General features: G+C 39.8%; 1 long non-coding RNA gene and 1 other non-coding gene across 2 annotated transcripts in view; both read left to right on the top strand.

The window, feature by feature from the left end:
- The window catches only part of LOC107052861, a 331,879-nt gene that overhangs the window by 169,502 nt on the left and 139,243 nt on the right, over nt 1-23,134 (top strand). The window lies entirely within an intron of this gene.
- Nucleotides 14,601-14,695, top strand: MIR1641 (microRNA 1641). Its single transcript, NR_035132.1, has one exon. It is a non-coding gene; the product is annotated as a microRNA 1641 (primary transcript).

Genomic DNA, 23,134 nt, shown 5'->3' with positions numbered 1-23,134 from the left:
GATTACTCCAACCCAAGAGCAACACCTTGCACTTTGCTATGTTAGGTTCACATGGGCCCACCTTTTGAGTTTGTCCAGGTCCCTCTGGATGGCGTGCCTTCCTTCTAATGTGTCAACCATACCACTCAGCTTGGTGTCATCAGCAAACTTGCTGAGGGTGCACTTGAGCCCTTTGATGAAGTTGTTGAAGAGCACCAGTCCCAAGACAGACCCCTGTGGGACACCTTTCTTGTAAATGGGAGTGACATTTCCTTTTTTCCAGTCCCTGTGGATTAGTGGCTCAACAACTGCATCAGCCAGCTCCTTTAGGACCCTGGGATGCATGTCATCTGGTCCCATAGACTTGGATACATTCAGTCTCATATGGTGGTCTTGAACTTGCTCTGCCCTTACAGTGGGGGAGGAGGGGGGTTATACGAGAATCCTGGCTGCCAGTGAAGACTAAGGCAAAAAAAATCATTTAGCACCTCAGCCTCCTCCATATCTGTTATAGCCAGTTGTCCTTTCTCATTTACCAAAGGAGGTTTGCTCTCTTTGGCCTGCCTCTTTTGGTCCATATACCTATATAATCCCTTCTTGTTTTTAACATTCCTTGCCAAGTTCAGTTCCATCTGTCTTATTTCTTCTTGGAATAGCACTGTTTCTTGGAGCTGGCTCTTGAGATCCCACCTGAGTGAGCAAATTAAAATTTAAGAAAAACCAACATTGGTCATGACTAGGCTGCAAGCAGTAGGTAATGTACAGCCATCCTGCCCCAGGATCAATCCAGCAAACAGGAAGACTTCTGCTCCAGCTCAAACTTTCTCTTCTTGTTCTCAAGGGGAGGGAAGAGAATTACAGAATTGTAGAATCATAGAATTGCTCAGGTTGGAAAAGACCTTAAAGATCATTGAGTCCAACCACAACCTAACCATACTACCCTAACAACCCTCCACTAAATCACGTCCCTGAGCATCACATCCAAACGGTTTTTAAACACATCCAGGGATGGTGACTCAACTGCCTCCCTGGGGAAATCATGTTCTGTCTCTTACATGACAGAGATAATTTCCTCTTCTACATTAAGGATGTGTGACAGACTTGAAATACCCTCTAGTTCTCACTGTTTTCCAACTACTCTTAGAAGAGTCTTGCTTGACCTCAGCTGTTGACCTTTGATTCAGTATCCTAAATAGAGATGTGAACATTTTTATTACCCTTATCCACATATTTGCCAGCAGATATAAGGACTAAGTATTAGTTCTGCACATAACAAAGAAAATTTAGATACAGGTTGATATTATTAATTATTCAAAGGAAAGCTTCCCATTCCAGGTGCTTATTTATGAAAAAGAAATAGAAAACGTGAAATGTTAACATATTTAAACTTTGAATCGCATATGGTATATAGTTGTATCCATAGGGGCTATGTCAAATACACATGCACATGTATACTGTAGTGTTACTTTTGCTCATATGCTTAAAACTAAGACAAAAGCACTTTCAAATTGATGGTTGTGGTAACACAAATTAGAGGGTTTTGATTTTTTTTACACAAATATGAATTTTTAAAAATCTTTTCCTTGAGGTAGAAGTCTTCATTTTAATTTTGCATGTGTCATACATAGTATATGCCAAAACAGAAGGGGGCTATTGTACCGTGAACAATATTCTTAGCTTAGGTGGTGGCTTAGGCTGTATGAATTTGCATCTAAGCATATATGTACTCTGTCTCCTTTTTGTTAAGGGATGTCTTAATTGTCAGGGATGTTGTACTAAGTTTTCTCCATAAAATTATATGTGTACAGAAAACATGCCAGTGAGTTGGGCAGCTTACTTAGGTGTAATGTGACGTAGCTCATCACTGTGCATGCCAGAACTATGGACCATATACATCATTTATTGTACAGCATACGATTAGAGACTCATCCTACAGCTATTAGGGCTCATGGGAAAATCCTTGACTAGTACTGTCGAGGAACAGCCTTGTGACAAGAGCTGGCACCTTCCTGACAGGCAGATCCTTTCACACTGTGGTATAATGCAGTTCAGCATGCTTTGAAGGCCAAAATTGGTGGTGGTCCTGGCTTATCTTTCAGTAGATGCTGATCTTTATCACAGAATCATAACAAACTATTCAGCAGAGCTGGAAGGGGTGAGAGGAGACTTTGGCTTCATTTAGAACAAGTCTGACGTGAACATTAAGATATTCTGTACTTTGAGTGGCTGGCCTTCTTTGTTAATGTCAAATTTTCAGATGTGTAAATACCTCAGTGTTATACTGGACTTACTCCATTGCAACGGAAAGAGCAAAGAGTGCATTTCAGTGAAATGCTCAAATATCAGGCTTCTAATTCTTGTAGTTTGGATCTTGAACATAATACCATTCTGTTGAATTCTTTTATAGCTACTGCTGAAAATAATGGATTTATGAAGCAAATGATGTCTGTTCTAGCATACTTTCCCAGGCGTATGTGTCTTTGCCTCAGTAACTTCCAATCCCCTTGATTCACAGTTTGAGTAGTGAAAATTCAAAATTGTTCAGTGGCTGGAGGAAGGTGGGGCAAAGTGTTATCTCAGAGCTGTGATATTTGGCTTCCAGTGGACACAGAAACTTGACACAAATCAAATGTCAAACTAGCTGATAGTAGACAGGAAGGATTAGTGTTGACACAGCAGACCTGACCCCTACCAGCTGTGAAATCGTGTTTAAATACAGCCACGTCTGTCTGAAATCACCCCGAGTGTATGAGCAGTAGAAACTTGAGGTGAAGATATAGGAGACATGGTGCATTAGGACATTCTCATGCCTAATTGGGTTGACAGCTCAGTCTGGATGGAGGATAGTGTTTATTTACTCTTTGTTGTGTGATGAGCAACTAGAAAGATATGCCTGCTTTAGCCCATGCTGATATTGGTCCTAACACTGTCTGGCTCCGGCTGCTGTAAACCAGGACAATACAACACAAAAACTTCCTATTCACTGTCACTTCTAAGTCTGTCCTGGCCGAGATATGCAATGACCTCAGACCATGGTTGGGTCTAATAAGGAATTTATCTTCATGGAAATGTGACCTCCTGCTACCAAAAGGCTACAAAAATACAAGTAACAATGGCTAAATGAAGATAAAGGTTTATCCTGGCCAACTGCTGGATTTTCTAAACAGTTCAACCCCTGTGAGTGAAAAAGGGTGCTGTCTGAAGCTTTTAAAAAAGTTATCAAGGTAATGTTGAAAAAACATGCTATTATTATTGTTTTTGTAGGTGCAAATTACTGGGTTGATTCTCTTGCCTTTGAAATGATGTTGGCAGACACTCAGTGTCAGTTTTCAAATTCCGGAACCCAGTTTGGTGATGTGAACAGAGACTTCAGGAATTTTGGTTTTTGACTGAGGAATTCGTTTTTTCTCTTAAGTTCTACCATCCACACTAAGAGCTCATACTGTGTATGCACTTTTAATCTTGACTTCAATATGTTTTACTGTGACTAGCTTTTAGTTACAATTTAATAACTTCAGTCTCATTTTGCCCCGAGCCATATTATAACGAATAAAAAGTTTTTTCTGTGATTTACTTGAATTTATACAGCTGCCCTCGAAACAGCTGCATAACTTTTCCTTCTGACTAGGAAGGAAAGCAGTTTAATCTATATCCAATGATCAGCTGAATTCTACTTCCAAACTCTACTTTGCCAGAAAAAAAACCAAAAAACAGAAATGATGCCAGATTCGTAAAGATGCTTTCTGAATACTGTGCTTCATACCGATATCCCTTAAAGTTATGCTGGACCGCAAAAACAGCTTAGACTGAATAGTGATCACATTTTTATAGGGTTCTGTTTGGCAACTTGTACAATGAAATCTCCAATATGATGAGGGCACAGCAATAATAGCTACTTCCCAATTTCCAAACTTAAAGAGTAAGTAGTTTTGAGAAGAAACTTGTATCAACCATGGAGTATCTTATAATTGCATGCTGCAGGGCTCTTCCTGTGAGGCAGGTAGCATGGTCATTGCTGAAAGGAGCCGTCTAGAGAGACTGCAAGTAGATGTGATCCAGCAGCTGCTCAATCAAAATCTGCAGAGATGTGACAAAAACAAATTTGCAGAGTCTGTGCAGGATGTAGCAAACTCAGAATGGGTACAGCTTCAAGCCTTTGGCTCTGTTCATTTTATTTCTAGCATCTAAAGTTGAACTGTAGCCAGGCGCCTATATGGATTCCAGCTGACCAGGGGCCTAGGATAATGAATAATATGTGCTGTGTGGGAATCTGCCTACAAAGCGAAGGATTGCAAATTGGATGGAAGAGGCAGGAGGCCAATAGTGTGAAGCTTAGGGAGCACGTGGTTTGAACACAACTGTGAAAGCTAAGACAACTCATCAGTTTGTGAGACTTACTACAGAAGAGCTCAACTTCATCTTAAAGCACGGGATCTTCTCCAGAATTCAAGACACATGAAAGGCATTAACTTATAATTCCTAGTAGACTCCTGAGTACCTGTTAATAATTATGGCTGACCTTTTGGCCTTAGAAGCTTTGAGTTACCTGGTGCTAAACATTTTAGAAACAGCATATGATGCTGAAAGTGAAAAGGTATGTTGATTAATACTTCTGCATCTTGACAAGTATGAATGAAGTATACATTTTTTTCTTGTTCAGGATTAGCAAATACCAGATTGAAATCAAGAACAATGATTTACATTTTCTTAAGATAACATGTTTAAAATAAGTCTTATATATATATTTAAAAAAATAGTAAGACGCTCTTGTCTGAGATCACATTTTTAAACAGAAATATTACCAAAAGAACAATTTTCACAAAAGTGAGGAAGATCAGTTCTCCCAGCCAAACGAGTAATGAGGAGGCTGTTCAAACAAAAACAAATGAAAACAACTACAACAGAAGTGCATAGCATTGTTCCTGTATTAAAAAGGTAAGCAAAGAAAGAGCAAGACAGATTAGATCCTAGTGTGGATAGTGAGCTCTCTATTTAAAAAGATTATAGCATGTAACATAGCTGAAGCTCCCAGCTGAGTGTAGAGAGAGCGTGGTGCAGTGAGTCCTGTAGTGAATCTTTTATTCATTATAGCTCCAAAGAATTTCAAATCAGTTCCCCATTCCAATATAAAGGAAGCTTAAATGTAGTGTTCTTGTAATATATGTTCAGTTAAAAGCCCTCCTCCCAGCTTTTCTTTGCCAGAATGAGGTAAAGAATCTGGATATTTTAGAACTAATAAGCCAAGCAGTAAAATGGTGCACATATGTATTGTGCCTGATGAAGTTTTGGGAATGCACCCAGAGAAGTCTTGGCTTCTTCCGCACAGATGCTGATGGATGGACACACTAGGACTTTATTCATTTGAATTACTGTTTCTCAAGCCTTGGCAAATGTCATCCATGAAAATTCAGTGAGAAGCAAAGGCAAGAAAAGCTTGACTTCAGTTTTGTTCGAAACCCATCTACAGAATGACAACTGGGCAACCTACCCACCTGCAAACTGACAATACCTGAACAACAGGAAGTGGGAAAGGAAGCAGTGAAGAAATCTTTGTTCGAGGCTTGTGTTGAAATATCTAAACATCTTTGACCTCCACTTGCATGGGAGAAAAATTCGAAAATCCAGTATCTCTTATCGTGCTACAGAATAACATCATACTAAGAAATTTCAGAAAGAAAAAAACAGAGCCTCAAGTTTTGCTGATTATACATATATTTTAAAAAAGCCAATTTAAAGTTCAGTAACAGAGTTCCCATCAAGTACTTGTGCTCCAAGCTGTCTGGAAGCCTCCATATGTCAGAGATGTGAGACAGGCGCTTTGCACCCCCTCCTCTACTACAACTCAGACCTTTCTACAGCATTACTGTGGGATGAGAAAGTTAGTCTTTCGCATACGAAGACCTTAGTCATTCAGAACCCATATATGCTCATTAATGAACTATAGTAAAAAGAGTAATTAATATCCTTTAAATATTCTGAATGCTTTCTTTATACATAGTGGGTTAGAAAATTTGACTCCAATATGGCAGGAAAAAATAAATTTTTGCATTATTAATGCGATATGAAGGTATAGCCTTTCCCATTAGATTTAATTCTTACAGTGAATATCCACACTGTGTTTGTGACATTTTTAAAAGCCTGGATAGAGTCACTCTAAAGTGGGTGTTTGTGAAGTTAATAGAAAATTCTGGACCTTCAACTCTGATAAATGTAACTCTTGAGTACTATGAAAATTTTCATTTTCAGGGAAGCCTTGATATTTTATGGGAAATTTTTCCAGCTGAACAGTTTTACTGGCTCTGCTCTCCATTCCCCATTATGGATCACGTTTGGAAATACCTGTGAAAAACAATATATTTGGTTTCAAGGAAATGAGCAGGAATGCATAGATGAAAGCATTGTAATTGAGGACATCCAGATCTGTTCTTACAAAAATGCTTGATATTTACATGGTCCGTTGCCTACATATGCTGAAGAGCATTGCAAATGTAGAAACTAAAACTCTGACGGAGTGAGAGTTAGCCAAGAAATTCAGCTGCTTATGACCTTCAGAGTCATACCCGGAACACTTGGAACACATCTGCATTGCCTGTTAAGTTGTGCCCTGTTTGCAGTGTGACAGGTTTGGTCCTAGAACTGCTGAAATATAATAGTGGAGGCATATGAAGCCATTGCAATCACAGCAAAGGGACACTTTGGTATATTTGTGAAGGGAATTATTTGTGTTCAGAATTAGGAAGACGAGTTACAGATGCCATCCAGAAAAACAATGCAGTTCACTTGCTCTTTTGCAGAACGTTCTCTTAAAAATTCTTTGTGGTGCTTTAAAAGGATGGGGTGGAGGGTGAGAAGAAAATATATATTATTCCTGAGAATCACTGTAATATTCAGGAACATGTGAGGAACTTGTTGATTTGGACATCTAATCAGTAGTGTGTCTGGGTAAGGAGAATACAGGCAGGAAGTTGACCATTTAAATTCAGTGTGACTGTGAGCCTCTGTTTAGACCTGTTTACCTATGCAATGGAAACAGTATTCTTTACTCACACTGTGTGCTGCGTCTCAATCACAGATGTTCTTTCTGTGTCTTTTTATATTTCTTAATTGAGGAAAAGAATACTTGATTTCATTGTGGTCGTATGAGATTTAACACAATATTGAATTTTACAGTGTTACTGAAATATGCAAGGGGAGAGATCCTGAAGTGCTAAAAATTATTAACAGTGCTTATTGATTACAAGAATCTTTGGAATCCTATATTTCTGAACTTAGTAACTCTGAAAGATGGTGGTGAACTATCCCTGAATGCAGGCTCTCGCTTCTCACTGGGAAAGCTATGGCCATTTTTGCTAAATTCTACAGAAGGATTAAGGCATTCTTGTTCTAAAAGAGAAATAATTTCTTCTCCATCTTCCTGCAGTTTTGCTCAGTGGATTGCGGGCCTACCTTTTTAGTCTGACTTATATATATTTTCTTCATGCAGCTCTCATTGGAAGCTATATTTAAATATGATTTGGTTGAGTAGTGAAAAATCTGTGATTCTCACTGCGGGCATGACTACATCCTCGTGGTGTTAAAGCAGGAAGCTCTCAGTGAGCTGGTTCACAGTTCAGCAACAAACACCATGCATGTGTCTTTTGAAAAATTCACATTAACATGATGCTTTGGATCTGTGTCTCTTCATCGCTATTTACTGTGTTAGAAATATCATAGTGATACAAGTAACTATAGATATACCACTTCTGGCTCCATAGATATTATTTCAAGCTAGCTCGAAAATTTCCGTGTGATGTGGTGTTGCACATTACAGGATTCGATATATGATCCTCTACATGGACCTGAAGTAATTTCAGTTTTACCTCTATATTAAATTCCTTTCAGCTGTGTGTGAAGAAATTGGATGGCTGTAGTCATACATTTATGTAGTGGCTCCTCTGAATATTCTTGGTCTGTGTTCACCCTACGCACCTAACTGTTGTGATGAAGTTAGGAACCTAATTACATAGGTAGCCTTCTGGGAGTAGATCTCTCCTAAGGAGCTCAGTATTGTGTTCTCAACTGAATAGACATCCATCTTTATAACTTAAATACAGTGGTAATTGATCCAGGCCTTCTCTTCCAGAGCATTATCAGATTAGTTTACAGTATTTCCACAGTGGCAAAAATAATCTGAAGAGGTTAAAATACATGCTTACGTATAAGCATACAGCAGTGTATTTGTGGTGTAACTGGAGATTCACATCCTACCTTTCCGTTTGTCTAGGATTTTCACATACAGAAGTCCCATTGAAATTGCTTTGGTCTTTTAGAGTGTTTATTTGATCAAATCTGGCACAAAAGTTGTCAATTCTGAGTTCACTACATCTGGAAATACGGATCCATTTGGGCCTCTTCTCTAAACATTAGATCTTCAGCTTTTGTTGAGCTCCCAGTTGAAGTCACCACCAGATTTCAGTTCTGTGGAAAAAGCACCTGTTGTAAATCTCAAATAGTCAGTAATTGATCACAGTCTGGAACTGTAAAACTCCATCTAAATGTCTGAAATAGCTTACGTTCGTGGTATGGTATGTGGTTTCAGTCCAGGTCGAGGAAAAGAGAGGCCTTAGAGAATACGGAAGTCTTAAGCTTTCCACTAATAGAGTATATAGCAATAGTGGGTCAAGGGATAGTATAGTTGAAGCTATGTGGTGAAATCAACTGCTTTTGACCCTCAGTACCTATTAGTCACAGGAGGCAGATGTTCCTTTTGTTCATATCCTGAGCGAACTGCTTGTTTCTGTCTCTCCTTTATATTTTTTATTTTCCATTAGCTACAATGGCAATGTAGTTATCAAGTTCACCTTGATCAGCTGTGATCTACCAATGCAGATTTGACTGTATTTTCCACAACGGATCATTTTGAACAGACAAAAGATAAAGTAGCTTCCTTTCTCCCCTCTGCCACCTCACTACAACCTCCATCCTGGTAAGAGAATCAAGGAGTTCCAAACCTCTCACTGATGCCTGCAGTATGCACTGCTGGATGAGCAGTGTGCTCAAAAGTGAGATTGTTTGGGGTATTTGAGAAGCTAAATGTTGACTTAGAAAATGAAGTTTAAGTTCCATGCTTTAAAAAGAGTATAGCACGGCTCAGACAAGCTAAGTGTACAGACAGAAGAACGAATGGGGCTTATCTCTGAAGAGATGCGTTTATTTACTGTGGCTGTACTTAGTTATCCTGTCTGAAGAATCTTCTCATAAATCCCCTCCTCCGTTAAAAAAATATGACCCTTTATTAGCACAGGTGATGGTCGGTCCCTGAAAGCTGTGATAAAACTGAGTAAATGAAAGGTTCAAGGAGTTGTTGCTGCTCTCCTCCATTTTTTTCACCAGCTTCTGGGTAACAATAGCAATTTGAAAAAAACAACCAATTTTGCTGAAGAACTGACAAGCAATAAAGGGCTTTCAGCCAGTGGTCGCCCTGATACTTGCCCCAGCGTAGCAGTCTGCCAAACACATGAGGAAGATAGCAATCTAATTAAAAAAATAAAAGAGTAATATATGACTGACTCCAGCCTTTAGATTGATAGAGAGGAGAGAGAGGAGGAGATAGCTGTTATTGTTAATGCCACTCAGAGTCAAACCCCTTTCTTGGCAATAAACAGTGGAGGATGCCTCCAGAGAAATCCAGCTGTTAGAATGCCACGAAGTATCTGGTGGAGTACCTGCATACCAGATGTGTGTATCTGCACCTGCTGAGCACACCGTGTGCTCATAGTGGCTTTGAAAACAGTACAGGAAGTTATGGTTTACTTACTGATGATTATAGTTTTGCACCTTGTAGACCACCTTGGCCTTCTTAGACCTAACTTATTCCTGAATTGCTCTGAGTTCAGCTTAGTAACAGCATTCCTCTGCTAGGGAAAGGATGGGATCAGTTTTTTTCTTAGACCACGGTAAATCAGGAGTAAGTCAGTGGAGTTACACTGTCCAGGAAGCAGAGGGGTGGGATCAGTCAGGCCTCAAGGGCTCGCATGATTCTTCTGTAGCAATGCTCTGCTCTGCAAAGCTGAGGTCCTTTGCACTGGAAGCTGCCTGTTTTTCATCTGAGCCTTTCCTGGTTCAGTTGAAGAGGAAAAGTGGATGAAAGGGAGAACAAGGGAAATCCCTAGTGTGGCAGCTGAGGACAAACAGCAAAACAATGGAGGTTAACATCAGTCTTCTCACTACAGGGGATCAGGTCTCCTTGACTGTGTCCACACCTCTAAATAATGGAAGTAAGAGCTGGACGGTGAGCCCAAGGCCAAACAGTTCACACTACACCTATGTCAGAGCAGACTGGTTGTGTTTATACCTTAGAGCGTTTGAAGTGGAGCTCACCAGAGCACTGTGGGGTGCTCAGGGGTCCTGCAACAGAATTAGCACTTTGAGTGAGTTTTTTTCCAAGTGTGTTAAGATATCATTGCAGAACATTTGAGGTGACCAAACCAAGTCTGGTATCTGCTGCTTTTGGGAGCAGTCCCCAAAAGGTATTTTGCTAGTGTGTGCCTGGATGTGGTTTTGGAGAGTCCAGAAACAGAGAGTGAACTGACAGTTATTTATTATGTATTCTTGGGGTGGTTTGTTGTTGTTGTTGTTTTATTCTCATTTCTAGGGAATCTTTTATTAATCTAAGTAAATGTATACCTAAATATTGTGTAGAAGGAGGTTTCCACTCTACTGCAACTTTCTTGACCTGGATTCTGTGCAGTGCTGCAGGAAGACTTTTCCATTTGCACATGGACACAGATCCTCAAACAAGAGCCTTCTCACAACTCCAGTGATGAGCCTAGTCCAGCTATAACCAACTATGATGTTTCTGCACATTCTAGCTTGCTTAACAAGATCAGACAGGATATACCACCCTTATTCACGAGGGAGCTAGTTTTAGTCTCATCACTGTGCTTTCTTTTTCTTTCTTATATTTCCATGTAGTTTTTCTGGCTGTCATTGCAGGTTTTGTTCTGTTTTGTTTTGTTTTGTGAGACACTGGGTGATCTCATCAAAGGAAGTCTCATAATGGTTATTATTAATCTTGGATATCAGACATTCAACACTGTGCTTCTGTGTTTCTGTTGACACCGACAATTCTGTCAGCATATATGACTTAAAGGATGGTGCCTTTGATAGAAAAGGAATTGGTTTAGTACACACTGAGGAGGAAATTGTCACAAGCTTTGATGAAACCTGAAGGAAATTTGTCATGATTCATCCGCACTTTTTGAGAAGACACGACTCAATCAGATTCATGCAAAGGAGCACCTGTCCTGCTATTGAGCATCTCTGTGGAGAACAGTATTTGCCTATGTTTGTTGCTTTAGGAACAAGTTTGAACATGGATCACTTTTTAAAAACAACACAAGAAATGACAGAATCTGCTATGGGAACTCTTCTGTCACAAACAAAATTATATTTGCTCTACAAACATCGAGTTCTCCCACTTTTTAGGGACTGGATGCCACTCTCTGAATCATTAAAAAAAGAAAAAAAGAGACCTTTCTCTTGACTCTTGAGAATCTAAAGATGTGCCAAAACATACACAGATTTCATATTTTCCAGTAGCTACAAATCAGACCATTTCTCTCAAGAAAATACTATTTTAGAACAGTCTCTTAGGTCACTTTATAAGTGCAAAGTGAACCAACTTTAGAAAGTAGAATAATTTGCCTTATAGGGTGAAAATCACCCCTCCACTTGTAGCCTTTGAATCATCTGTCCTTTAAGGATTGATTTCTGATGAAGACTTGTGCTCTCACTTCTACACAGCAGTGCTCTTTCAAAATGCTGCCCTCCCTGGCGCATGTGCGTGTATTTGCAAATGAACATAGGCACTATGAAACACCTGTATTACAAGATATTTCATCATCTTATATTCCAGTTCTTCAGTTGCCTGGGTTCTTATGTTGTGGATAGAGCAGCTTTGTTAACTTTTTGTTTCTGTTCTGATTCTTGGTTTTACATTTCTTCCCCTTGTAATAGTCAGTACAATAGGGATTTTTTTTAAGGCTGGACAAAAAGGAGGATAAAAATGAAGAGGGAGATTCTTTAAATCCCAGAGGCTACTCATTTCTGTCTGAACTGAATAAATGGCTGCATATAAATGTGTTTCTTCTTCTTTCAAAAAAAATGGTTGGCTTTTTTCTACTGACCCTGGGTGAGTCTGGAGTTACCTGAAACTGTTTGTACCCGTTCAGAAACTGCAAGCTTTCCCACCTGAATTCCTCCCCTGTCAGCTGGAGGGGGCTTTCAGGTGGGTGTTTGTTTCATTGCGTCTCAAAGAGATCAGTTCCTGTGCTGAAAGACAAGCCCAAGACAGTGTTTTACTGAGCAGAAGATATTGTGAGGGACCAATTATCACGTAAGTGGTTCTCACGGCTTGGCCTGGTACAGTGTGCCAGGTTGCACATTAACTTCTTTCACTGCTTTTTACCCAGTTTACTCAACATTCTCAAGTGGTGGCTTTGTCAATTGTTCCTCCTGCAGATATTTTGACAGATGATAGCCCCTTGATGCCAGTTTACTCCAGCTAATAAGAAATAGGCCAACGTGAAACTTTAGACCAAGTGACTGCTCTCATGGCGTAGAGGAGAGGTAGGGTTGGTTCTGTTTTGGAATAGCTATTAATTTTCATCTGACAAATAGATCTCCCAACCCTGATCTTGGGATATTCTCTGTATATACTCATTTAAAAACAAACAAAAATACCCAATAATTTTAACACAGTGACTTTATTATATTTTTTTTTCTCCACAATGCCATGCTTAAATGTCCTCTGATGTGTGTTAGGGTACATTTAGGGTGAATGCTTGAGTCATATGAGCACAAATGTATTTCAAGAAGATTTATGGTCTGTCATCGATTCCAAAGGAATGTATAATGACCAGGCAATTTTCAATGTAATTTTCCAATATAAATCTCACCAAAATGCTGACACAGTGTTATTAACACTCAGGGCTGGTATTTCTACAAAGTGAAGAGATTTATGTGGAGAATAAAGCTGGCATCCTGTGAAACCATCTAGGGAGAACTCCATACAAAGTGGAGCTTGCTAATTCATGTAGCTGTGTGTTAGGTTATAAGCTTTCTGTTGTATGAATGTTGCATTGATTTATGAACTGTTTTTTCTTCTTTTGATCAGAGATGCAATACTGAGAGATGACTGAAAGTGGGAAAAAAATCACTTTCCATTTTTTCCAGATCTGAATTTTAATTGTCTTAAGTATTTTCCTTTAGCTTAATCCCGCTAGATACTGAATGCTTTCCTCAGTCTCAAAACAATGTAGGAGCTGGACTCAGGCAGGGCTTATTGTTTCTCTTTCATCCTTCTTTATTTTTCCCTTTTTAAATAAGAAGTGGCAAAGAAGGCCTGAAAGAATGATGCTTAGAACTGAAACAGTCCTTAATGCCGTGTATCTGTGTGTCCTTGTACCATTTTAATATTAAAACAGTAAAGATTTTAGAAAAGATAGATCACCTTTACTTTTATTTTAAACCAAGCTGAAAAAATTAACACAGGTGACATTCTTATATGCATAGTTTCTCTTTCTAAGCCAGAGGACATATTTAATAGCATACAGAGAGCTCTGTTCTCACTAGAAATTAATGAATACCGATAACAATGAGAAAGTTTGTGTTTGAATTCCATTTTTTGGTTTGCAGAAGCTAAGTTCTTTAAGCAGTAGGGGACTTGTGATGTGATAGCAGAAACTCTCCTTTTCTTTCCATATGTATTTGTTCATATGTGTACATGTCTTGAGGTCTTCATTACAAGCAACAGCTTGCAAAAAAACAGTTGTACTATTTAGATGATTTGGTCATTTCTCTTTTATAAAACTGTAATAGGAATTATTATTTGGAAGACCTCAAACCAGACACACATGCACAAGATAAGGGAGATTTTAAAGTGATGTGATGGCAAAGCCCAGGTCTTACAATGCACCTCTAGATCTGCTCAGCACAGCAATGCCTGTCTGGTTGTGACTGTTGCCATTAAATGCAGATTCAGTTCCTGAAAATGTTGTTACTTATGCATGAATTTTGGCACTTTGTTTCCTGTTATTGGCTATGAATTGTTGAGAGTCAAAAACCAAAGGATGAGAACTCAGGTGCAAAGGAATCTTGACCACTACGTATCATTACCTATTAAATTATTCAAGGCAGTCAGGCATGCATGTTTGCCTGATGCTAATCATGTGCTTGATACAGGCTCTTGGGGCTGGGTGCTGGTCAGATGAGGAGAGCAGCAAAGTTTACGACAAAATTCAGGTGCAGAGGCTCAGCTCCAAAATGACCCTCTCTGAGTTCAGTGGGAACTGACACAGCTTAGCACTGATCAGAATCAGGCTTTGAATATCTATAGAACAGCAAGAGACGTCTGCAGAAGAGTCTGTTTAAGGATCTCTTATTTGATTTTAATTTCTGAACATAGTGGGGTCTGGAGGAATGTTTTGTGCAATGTGTCTGGCTGATGGACCAGAGAGGTCCTACTCCAGGGGGCTCATAATCGCAATCAAAGAGAAAGCATACTGAAAAGGCTCCAGTAAGATAGACTTTTAAAATTCTGTTTTCTCACATATTTAGTCTGAACTAGCAATAATAACTTCGATGCAGGGCATTTCCTGAGGATTAATGACTGTCTGGGGTCATCATCTCCTCCCAGTTAGTTATTAATCCCCAGGAAATACTCTGTGCCTTGATCATTATTGCTTAATTAGCATTGAGAATGTGGGGGGTTTAGGTTTCTTTTCATGCATCCTGTGAATTGCTAGGGTGGAGGTTTCTTTCATTAACTTGCCCTTTTCGGTTTAGATGGGAGCGTGAGCTTTGCTTGCTGTTTGCAGGTTTGAGAATTTAGTCACAGGGTTAAACCTTTTCAAGCAATTTGAGTTCCATGTGAAAGCACCACTAACAGCCCACATCTGCAGTGCATCAAGAAGTGCCCCTAGCCCTGCTGAGAAACACTGGGTGGCACAGGCAGTAGAAGGAGTCTGGGAGCAGAGGATGCTGGAAAAGGGCAGGGAGAGTTGGAGGTGGGGGGAGAGGGAAGAAAGGGAAGCTCAGTGGAGTGGAGATGCGAGGCGCTTCCAAACTCAACAAGGCTTTATCAGCCACTGAGGAAATTCTTCTGTCATAAGAAAGTTCGTAACTTTGGAAATTTGTGGGCTCCAAGCAGAGAAAATCTGCCTTGTTCAAAGATCCTCAACTGCAGCCAACTAAATGCATTCGATTAAAAGAGGGAGAATACCAGTTTTGGCTGTAGCCCGCATTTCCCACCCTGGAGGAGAGGAGGAAGTCACACAGAGTCCCTCTTCAAACTCTGTGCAACAGGACTGAGATCAGGAGGGCTGGCTCCATCCCATACTTGCTTAGCTATTCCCTGTATAAACTAATGACTACACAGTGAGATGTACACTGAGAAGTTTATTAAGGTTGCTTATGGAGATCTCCTATGTTGCCGAACTGCGACTCCTGATGACACAGTGATGGAACTTGACCCTCTCTTTCACTCTGGTCTTGAGAGCGCTGCAAGTCTGGAAATCTTCAGGCACACTATATCAGTTGATCTATTTGTTATGGACATAAAATTCAATGTATTTTAAAAATTCTTTTTTTAAAAAGGAAATATCAAACTTTCTGCTCAGAAAAATCATAATGTGATGTTTCAACATTATCTTCTGCTTTAGGACGTTTTTGTAGAACTCCATTAGGAGAGGCAATAAGAGCTGATTTGGTTATGTTTACTGGACAGTTCTCTTTACTCTTACTGCTGTGGGAACTTCTGTCCAAATCTCCTTGGAGGTATTTTTTTGTTCCTATGTGGTTAAGTGAAATTTGCAGCAATCCAGACTTTTTACTTAGGACCGGTAGGTGTGAACCAGTGTTATACCTTGGAGTCAAGAACCCTGTCCTAGAAAAATATCTAGCCTCACAAATAGTTAAGGGACTGTACTGAAAGCACACAAACATGCAGTATGTTTGCTTTGCCCACAAAGTGCTTATTACTTTTCAGTTTCTTAATTCCCTACCTAAATATCACATTTAGTTTTTTAGCTTTGTAAAGGCACTATAGTTCTGAATGAATAACACATTTCATTTGGATCTATGTTTTTCTGGAAGAACAGAGGTCTGTGTATTGATTGCAAACTCCGTTTTAATAGAGGATAAGCTAAAGAAAAATTGAGGTCTGGGATTTTGGAGAGACTCCATTTGATTCAGGAAAGGAGGTACTATAAAAGTAATAGTTGCTTATGTGTTAGCTTGTATACACTGTGACATGCAAAAAAATATATTTGCCTTTTATTGAAGTTAAAACTGTTCTTTTTTTCTTTTTCTTTTTCTTTTTTTTTTTTTTTTTGTTTTGTGGGGAGAGGGAAACATAGATGTGCAGTCTCATGTATTTTTAAGTTTATGAGGCCCACTGTAACAGAAATAATTCAGCCAACTAAATAGTATATATAATTAGCTCAATAGATATAAAAAGATATGGCTGGTTTTGAACTTAACCCTGATGAACATAAATCTAATCCTCTTTCCAACTATTTCCTTAAATATGGAAAAAGGCTTTTGCCAGAGTCAGTGGCAACTATATATTTTAGATTCTCCATAGAGTGAGCTATAACGTTCTCATCCACATCTTGATCTTGTAATTGACCTCTGACATCAAATGTATGGTCAAATCAAATGATAAAAGGCATAAAAATGGGGGATGGAATAGAAAAAAACGTCATTCTGTGGATGATATATGTAAATATCAATTAATGAGACACATTCCCTTGTACATTCAAGCTTGTAACAAAGCTCCACAACGAACCAGTCCCTGGGGATTCAGGCTTTATCATGGATATTTTTGCATGCTTGTCCTCGTATTAAAGACCAAAAATAAGAGACCTGAATTAAACAAAGGGGCTGTAGACCTTAATAGATTTGATCAAAACAAAATTTGTGGGAAAAACTTCTCTGCTTACTTGGAAGACAAATCAACATCATAAGACAAATCAATTTGTAAATATTGTTTCTTCGCATTTTTTGGTGTACAAAATAAGGGCAGCCTGAAATCTGAAGCAATAATGTCAGAGATCAATTTCTGAAAAAAAAAAAATATTGTCAAGTCATGACAAGAAAGGAAATGAAGCATAAGATGAGCAGTAATGAATCTGTGATGATATATGATGCTAGTGTTGTGCACACCTACGTCCAGCTGCCTCAATGATGTCAGTGGGAAAGCTAAAGCTGAGAGTCCTGCAGATGGATCCAGAGATTTCCGTGGCTCTGTCCTCCTGACCTCTGGTCCTCATGCTGTCCTCTATCAGCTTCATCTTACCTCCTAGTCTAGCGGACCGAACTCTTCACAAATACTTAGGCATCTCTCTGAGAAAACAGTCTTCCAGTCTTCACGTCTCTGAAACTCTGCTGACAGAGAATTATTTTTATAATATTTTAGAAAAGGCATACCCCGGTAGTACTGTAGCTCAGCTGAGACCTCTGGTACAGGAAAATGAAATAAAATAAAAATAACTGTAGGAAAAGACAAATCTTAGAGGATTTGACATGTGTAATGCCTGAGTAGAAGCCATCTTTCTCCGTATTATTCCACTATAGCCTTGAAGCACCCAACACGCCCATGGTCAGCTGGGTTTCAATTTGCTTAGAAAAAATAGCATAGAATTAGTGGGCACAATTATTCAGGAAATTGGAATAGACCTTAGCACGGTTCCTCAGTTCTGCAAAATGACATCTGGATTGTACTTTGAGCCTAATCTAAAAACACTATGGGAACAAGATTTACCATTTTATCCATATTAGATAAGTATTTTGTCTCCCCGTTGAAGTGAGATGAAATGTGGTTGAGGTTTTGCAAATCTGAGCCAAAGAGTGTGGAATCATCCCAGTATTTAGCAAAGAGGTTACACATTATGCTTCATTTTACTGACAGGATTCCCATTTTTAAAACTGCATATTCATCTAGAAATCTGTGCCAAAATTCAGATGGCTGCAGCCTCATTTGAAGAACCGAACTCTCAGTATTTTGCCCATAGACTGCAATGATACTAAGCTATGGAATAGAGAGTGCTACATGAATGTTGTCCACACTAAGGTCAATGGAAGATCTGCAGTCAGCTGAAGTGAGGCCAGGGTTTTATCCTCCAGCTAACAGAATGGATTGTACCATTTCTAATCCATTTACCCCTAGCGAAAATTTTGGTTCAATTTCTTGGGATCACTAATGCTGTGTTTCTGCTCACCTTGAAGGGCTGTGCTCAAAAAGCACATCACAGACCACACATCCAGTAGTGGAAGGATAATAATGCAGAGAAGATGATTGGAATCAAGGCTTCTATTTTAATTCTTACTTCTGCTGGTGGCAAAGACAGACCTGCATTTAAATTGTGCAATGTTTTTCCAATAATCCAGCTCCTCTGTCTGTCCAAGGACAGACCTGGACTGACTGGAGCAGATCTCTGATCTTTTCTCAACATTTGAGATGTGGCGTGGCAGTGCAAAGCATTGTTCCTGAGCTAGGAAAAAAGCAGAAAGCACAACATTACAGTATTCAGTGTAGTGCAGAGCAGAACTCTATCTTATTTGGTAAAGAATGTAACTGAGACAGAAAACAGGATTACAGGGACTCACAATCACCATAGCTGGCCTGTACCAAGAAAAGGAAACAATGGAATTTGAAATCATATGTCTCGGCCTTCTGTATTCCCATCCTTTCAGGTAAATAGGGCATGGATGGTACATCTGAACCTAGATATTTTAGAGGAACACTCAGTTACTAGATGAGTGTTATTAATACTGCTTCAAACAATACGTAGGAATAGTTAAATTCTTAATTGTCTTTGAAAATCTGCCCCTATTTATTCTGTAGTGAACAAAAAGCCATTTTTTCCCTTACTTTCACATTATTTTGGGAAAAGAAGTTATCTTTCTGATCTGTACAAGATCTGAAAACCAGATGTTATCATCACTTGGTTATAGCTCCGCTGGTACAACATGTTTTGTTTATTGAAGAAAAGACATGGTTGAATTTAGATCTATGTGATACGTGTCATCAAGCTTCACGTATTTGCAAATAATAAACAGTTTGTAGTGTGTGACTTGGGCTCATGTGTTGCAGCTCAGTGCCATTTTAATAGGGGCTTCAGAACACAAGTAGTGCTCTAGTATCTGTCTTTTAGTCAGAAGGCATAACTTTGAAAAATGTTATTGAAAAAGGCATATGTCATATGTTACTTTCCTTTGTTAAATTAGGAAAGATGGACTCTGTCTTGTGGCATCTGTAGTTTAAGTAAACATAAACTCTGGCCCAAATATCATAACCATCATTTCCTCAAAGCTAGCAACGCTAAACCAAAATGCAGTTTTATTTGGCTAACCCCAAAGTAGGATGTGGTTGCCAGGCTCTGAAGCCACACGATCAGGTTTCAAGCAGACGCCACCAGAGCTATGCCCTTTTCTTAATTGGGAAAGTCATGAATGCATTCCTCCCAATGCCATCGTTATGTTTAACAAACAAATGTAACTATAACAACAGGTACGCTAAAACTGAAGTTTGCATGCTCCTTCTGCACCAGGACAGGGTGGGAGTGCCACGATGCTGCTGGGCTCAGAAGATAAAAGACATTGGGAAGTGGTGATTGTCAAGGGAAAAGGCTAACTCTTGTTTGGTGTGCTTCCTATTCTGCTATAAGCATGGAGCTCTGCACAGTGCTGCCAGACACTGAATGCTAACCCTAGACTACTGCTGTCTGGAGGACATTTACTTGAGCTCAGGCAGAAAGTTTCCTTCCCCCAGGAGGATGACAAACATAAAACTGAGTGGTATATGGACACAGTGTGCCCGGTTGTTCTCCTTTTTCTGCACATGCAAAGGATGCACGTGAGATCCTTCATCTAACCTCAGAGATTCACATGAACACTGGGCTAGAGCTTTAGGATTGTGCTAATGTAAGTGCCAGGTTTTCCTGGTATAAATGACTGCTGATTCATTGGTTGTTTGGTTGCAGTGGGTGTAAATGAACTGATTTGGTCTGATTGAGAACCTGGCTCCTTAGGCTTTTAGGTTCTCACTTTCTCTCTACCCCCTTTGCTTTTCCTTTCATGTTGCAAGCACCTCAATGAAATGAAGGGATGAACAGATGATAGAGTCAGTGCCCCCCAAGTTAATGACCAGCACTATATTCACAAGCTCGTTTGGTTTTGTTCCTATTCGTTGCTTCAATGGTGCCAACGAGAAGGAATTAATTTTATTGAGGACAACTCAATGAATTAAATGAAAAACTGCTCACTTGGCTGGAAAGGCTTTGACAGACGGCGCAGCAGCCGGTCAGATTTGAAAAACTTTACATCTCCTGGGCTTGGGGAGAGAAGGGAGAAGAGAAAGAAGGGGAGGGAAGGTCATTGCAGATAAGCTTCCAGGCGACTATTTCGAGGCCTTTGAAAAACAACAGAGGCAAGCTGCAGTCTCTTATTTTGATTCATGGGTCCCCCCTCTCTTTTGTTCGTTGATGCACTAAATCTGTTCCTTAGCTCCCCTCATTTCAATAAACACCCAATAAGAAACTAATCATCGTATGGTGAATTAAAGAAGAAAAGGTGCTCAGAAGAAATGTTATGGTCGTGGAAGTCTCTTAGGCATTGTAACCATCTGGTGCACCACAATTAGTATGAATGGGATAATTGAGTCCCAAATAACTTCTTTTGGGTACAAATAATACCCATCACCCTGATTTGTATTCTTCACAACAGCATTGCCCCATCATTTCACATCACATCTGCACATTTCATTGATTGGGCACTGTGCTGGCAATAAGTTACTACACTTAATTAAGCCCACATAATTCTCTTCAAATGAGCAGAAAAGTTTGTGTATAGGCCCAAAAGAAAGGGGGCTGCAAATGAGACTTTAGTGACTCCACTTTGTATGAGGTATTGAGATTGATGGTGATCCCATGCCACCGAGGTTTTCCTTCAGCATAGGAAAACTGTGAAAGCATTAGGCAGCTCAACAGCTGTGTATAATCTGAGGAAGGCCTGATTTCAGACAAACATTCTGCCGGAGGTGATTGAAACCCCATTGTAGCATAATCTCGCTTTTCAGAAAGTGTTACAATTCACTTGATTTGATTTCTCGGGTGCCTGGCTTTCGTGGCATCATTAAAAACTCTGTAAGAAACTGAAAAATGGAGTCCTCTGCAAAGAAGCATTGTCCACTCTTCAATTATGCGTCACTTGAGTGCTAGGAGAGAGAATTGGCAGGAAAAAGGCAAACGTAAGCACTGGGGTAACTATTACTGAAAATAAAACCCCAAAGATCCACTTTCCCAATGGGAAAGAGTGAGGGTGTCAAATCCTGAAGAAAGATTTTTTTCCCCTATTTTGCTTTAATGCTTTGTTTTTTTAATTATTGGCTTGAGTGGGGAAAAACACATTCCTTCAGCTACATCACTATGATATGTTATCAGTTCACGTGGGTTATTGGCTGTTTCTGAACTCTTCACACTGCTGTGAGGAGCTGCTGAGCTGGCTGGGGAACAAGCCACCAGGAATGTGCTGTTGAGTCCAGTTGCTCAGGATCAAGCCCAGGAAGCTTTTCTGGAATGTTGGGGTCCCTGGGAAGCACAATAGGAAACAAAGAACAGGGTTACGGAGAAAGAAACAACTTAAAAGAAAATGAGAGCAAACCTCTTTCTTGCTCAAAGGAAGAGTTTTTAAATCAATGTTTTCTCATTCCACCCAAGCAAAGCTACAGCAACCTGAATACGTGTTTTTCAGAACAAGTGGCAAAATATCCCGTGAATGCTGCAGAGGTCACTTCACACACTCGGTCTGCCCCTCATTTGTTTATCTAAATGCTGACAAATTGCAGCATTTTAACAACATATCTCTGGTACTGAACTTCACGTGCACGCCTTGCCCTCTATCATTGAGCTGATAATGAGGCTACGCATAAAGCCTTCATTCACTGCTATAAAGGCTTCTGACAGTGATGAATACCAAGTAGAAGAATTAGGTGGTTTACAGGAGAATATGCTATTGTGTAAAACCTCTATGCCTTTTATCAGCCCTTCTGCTCATTTTCAGTTCCTTCACGTAAGCCGACTCTGCAAGCGTTCTAGCAAGCTTTCCTCTCCTTTCTTCTACTTTTAATGAGGCTATCTTCCAGAAAGCACAGCTAAGATGTTGTATCAGCGATTATCCGCCTGTCCTCCCTAAGATGTCCGAGACCCCTTTCATTTCACCAGCTGATGATAAACATTCAAAATACTGGTGCCTGGGATGTTTCGCTGCAGAGTAATTCATAGCTGCAGTCTTGTGCGTGGCATGGCACAGCAGCTGTCTGTCACTGGGAGATCTTCCTTATAACAAAAGCAGCCTTGTCTTTGCGTTTCTTTTCAAAAGCATCAACTAATATCCCTTTTAGATGGGTATGTTTGTAGAAGAGGTGACTTCTGGGATGGTTTTTTTTTAAATTGCTGGCTGCAGTGGATCAGATTAACATTTCATTGTTCACATCTGAGCTCTGGGCTGATTCTGGGAGCTAAGGGAAATGTGGGGAAAGGATGCTGACAGATTCTGATAGAATATCTAATTTGACAGAACCAAAGAACCCAACTGTGTTTTTATCCTTTGGACCACATTGTAGTCATGAGGTCAGCTCCTGATCCCATCTGCCTCAGTGTACCCCCCTGCACAAATACAGCCATGAAACATTTTGCCTCTGAATTTGTGCTGAGCTTGATCTCTATTAGAAGGGCACAACTGCAGAAGGATGAATGTGGGCTGATTTGCATGGAGGGCTGACATAAATGGAGAGGTTACCAAGCTGCACTTCACATGAGGTGTGAAATGGCTCAGTGCTATATTGAGCTTTTCACCCGTTTTCAAAGGGCAAAAGGTAGCAGCAGAAGGCCAAAGCACTTTCTCCCTTTTTAATTTCTTTTGTACAAGCCATCTTTATTCTGAATGTATTCCAACAGCAGCCAAAAGGGTGTCTACTCCATCCCTTCTCATCCTTCAGGCAGGTTCATTGAGCCAAAGCCTGCCATCTTCCCATTCCTGTCTCTTTGGCTGCCCTTTCCCTTGCCTCACCCACGCCTTTCCTCACTGCCTTCCACCTTTCCCTATCACCTAATGT

This window comes from Gallus gallus, chromosome 3 (genome assembly GCF_016699485.2).
Source record: "Gallus gallus isolate bGalGal1 chromosome 3, bGalGal1.mat.broiler.GRCg7b, whole genome shotgun sequence".
NCBI lineage: Eukaryota > Metazoa > Chordata > Aves > Galliformes > Phasianidae > Gallus > Gallus gallus.
Note: the sequence above shows the minus strand (reverse complement) of the source record. Positions and strands in the feature narration are given on the sequence as shown.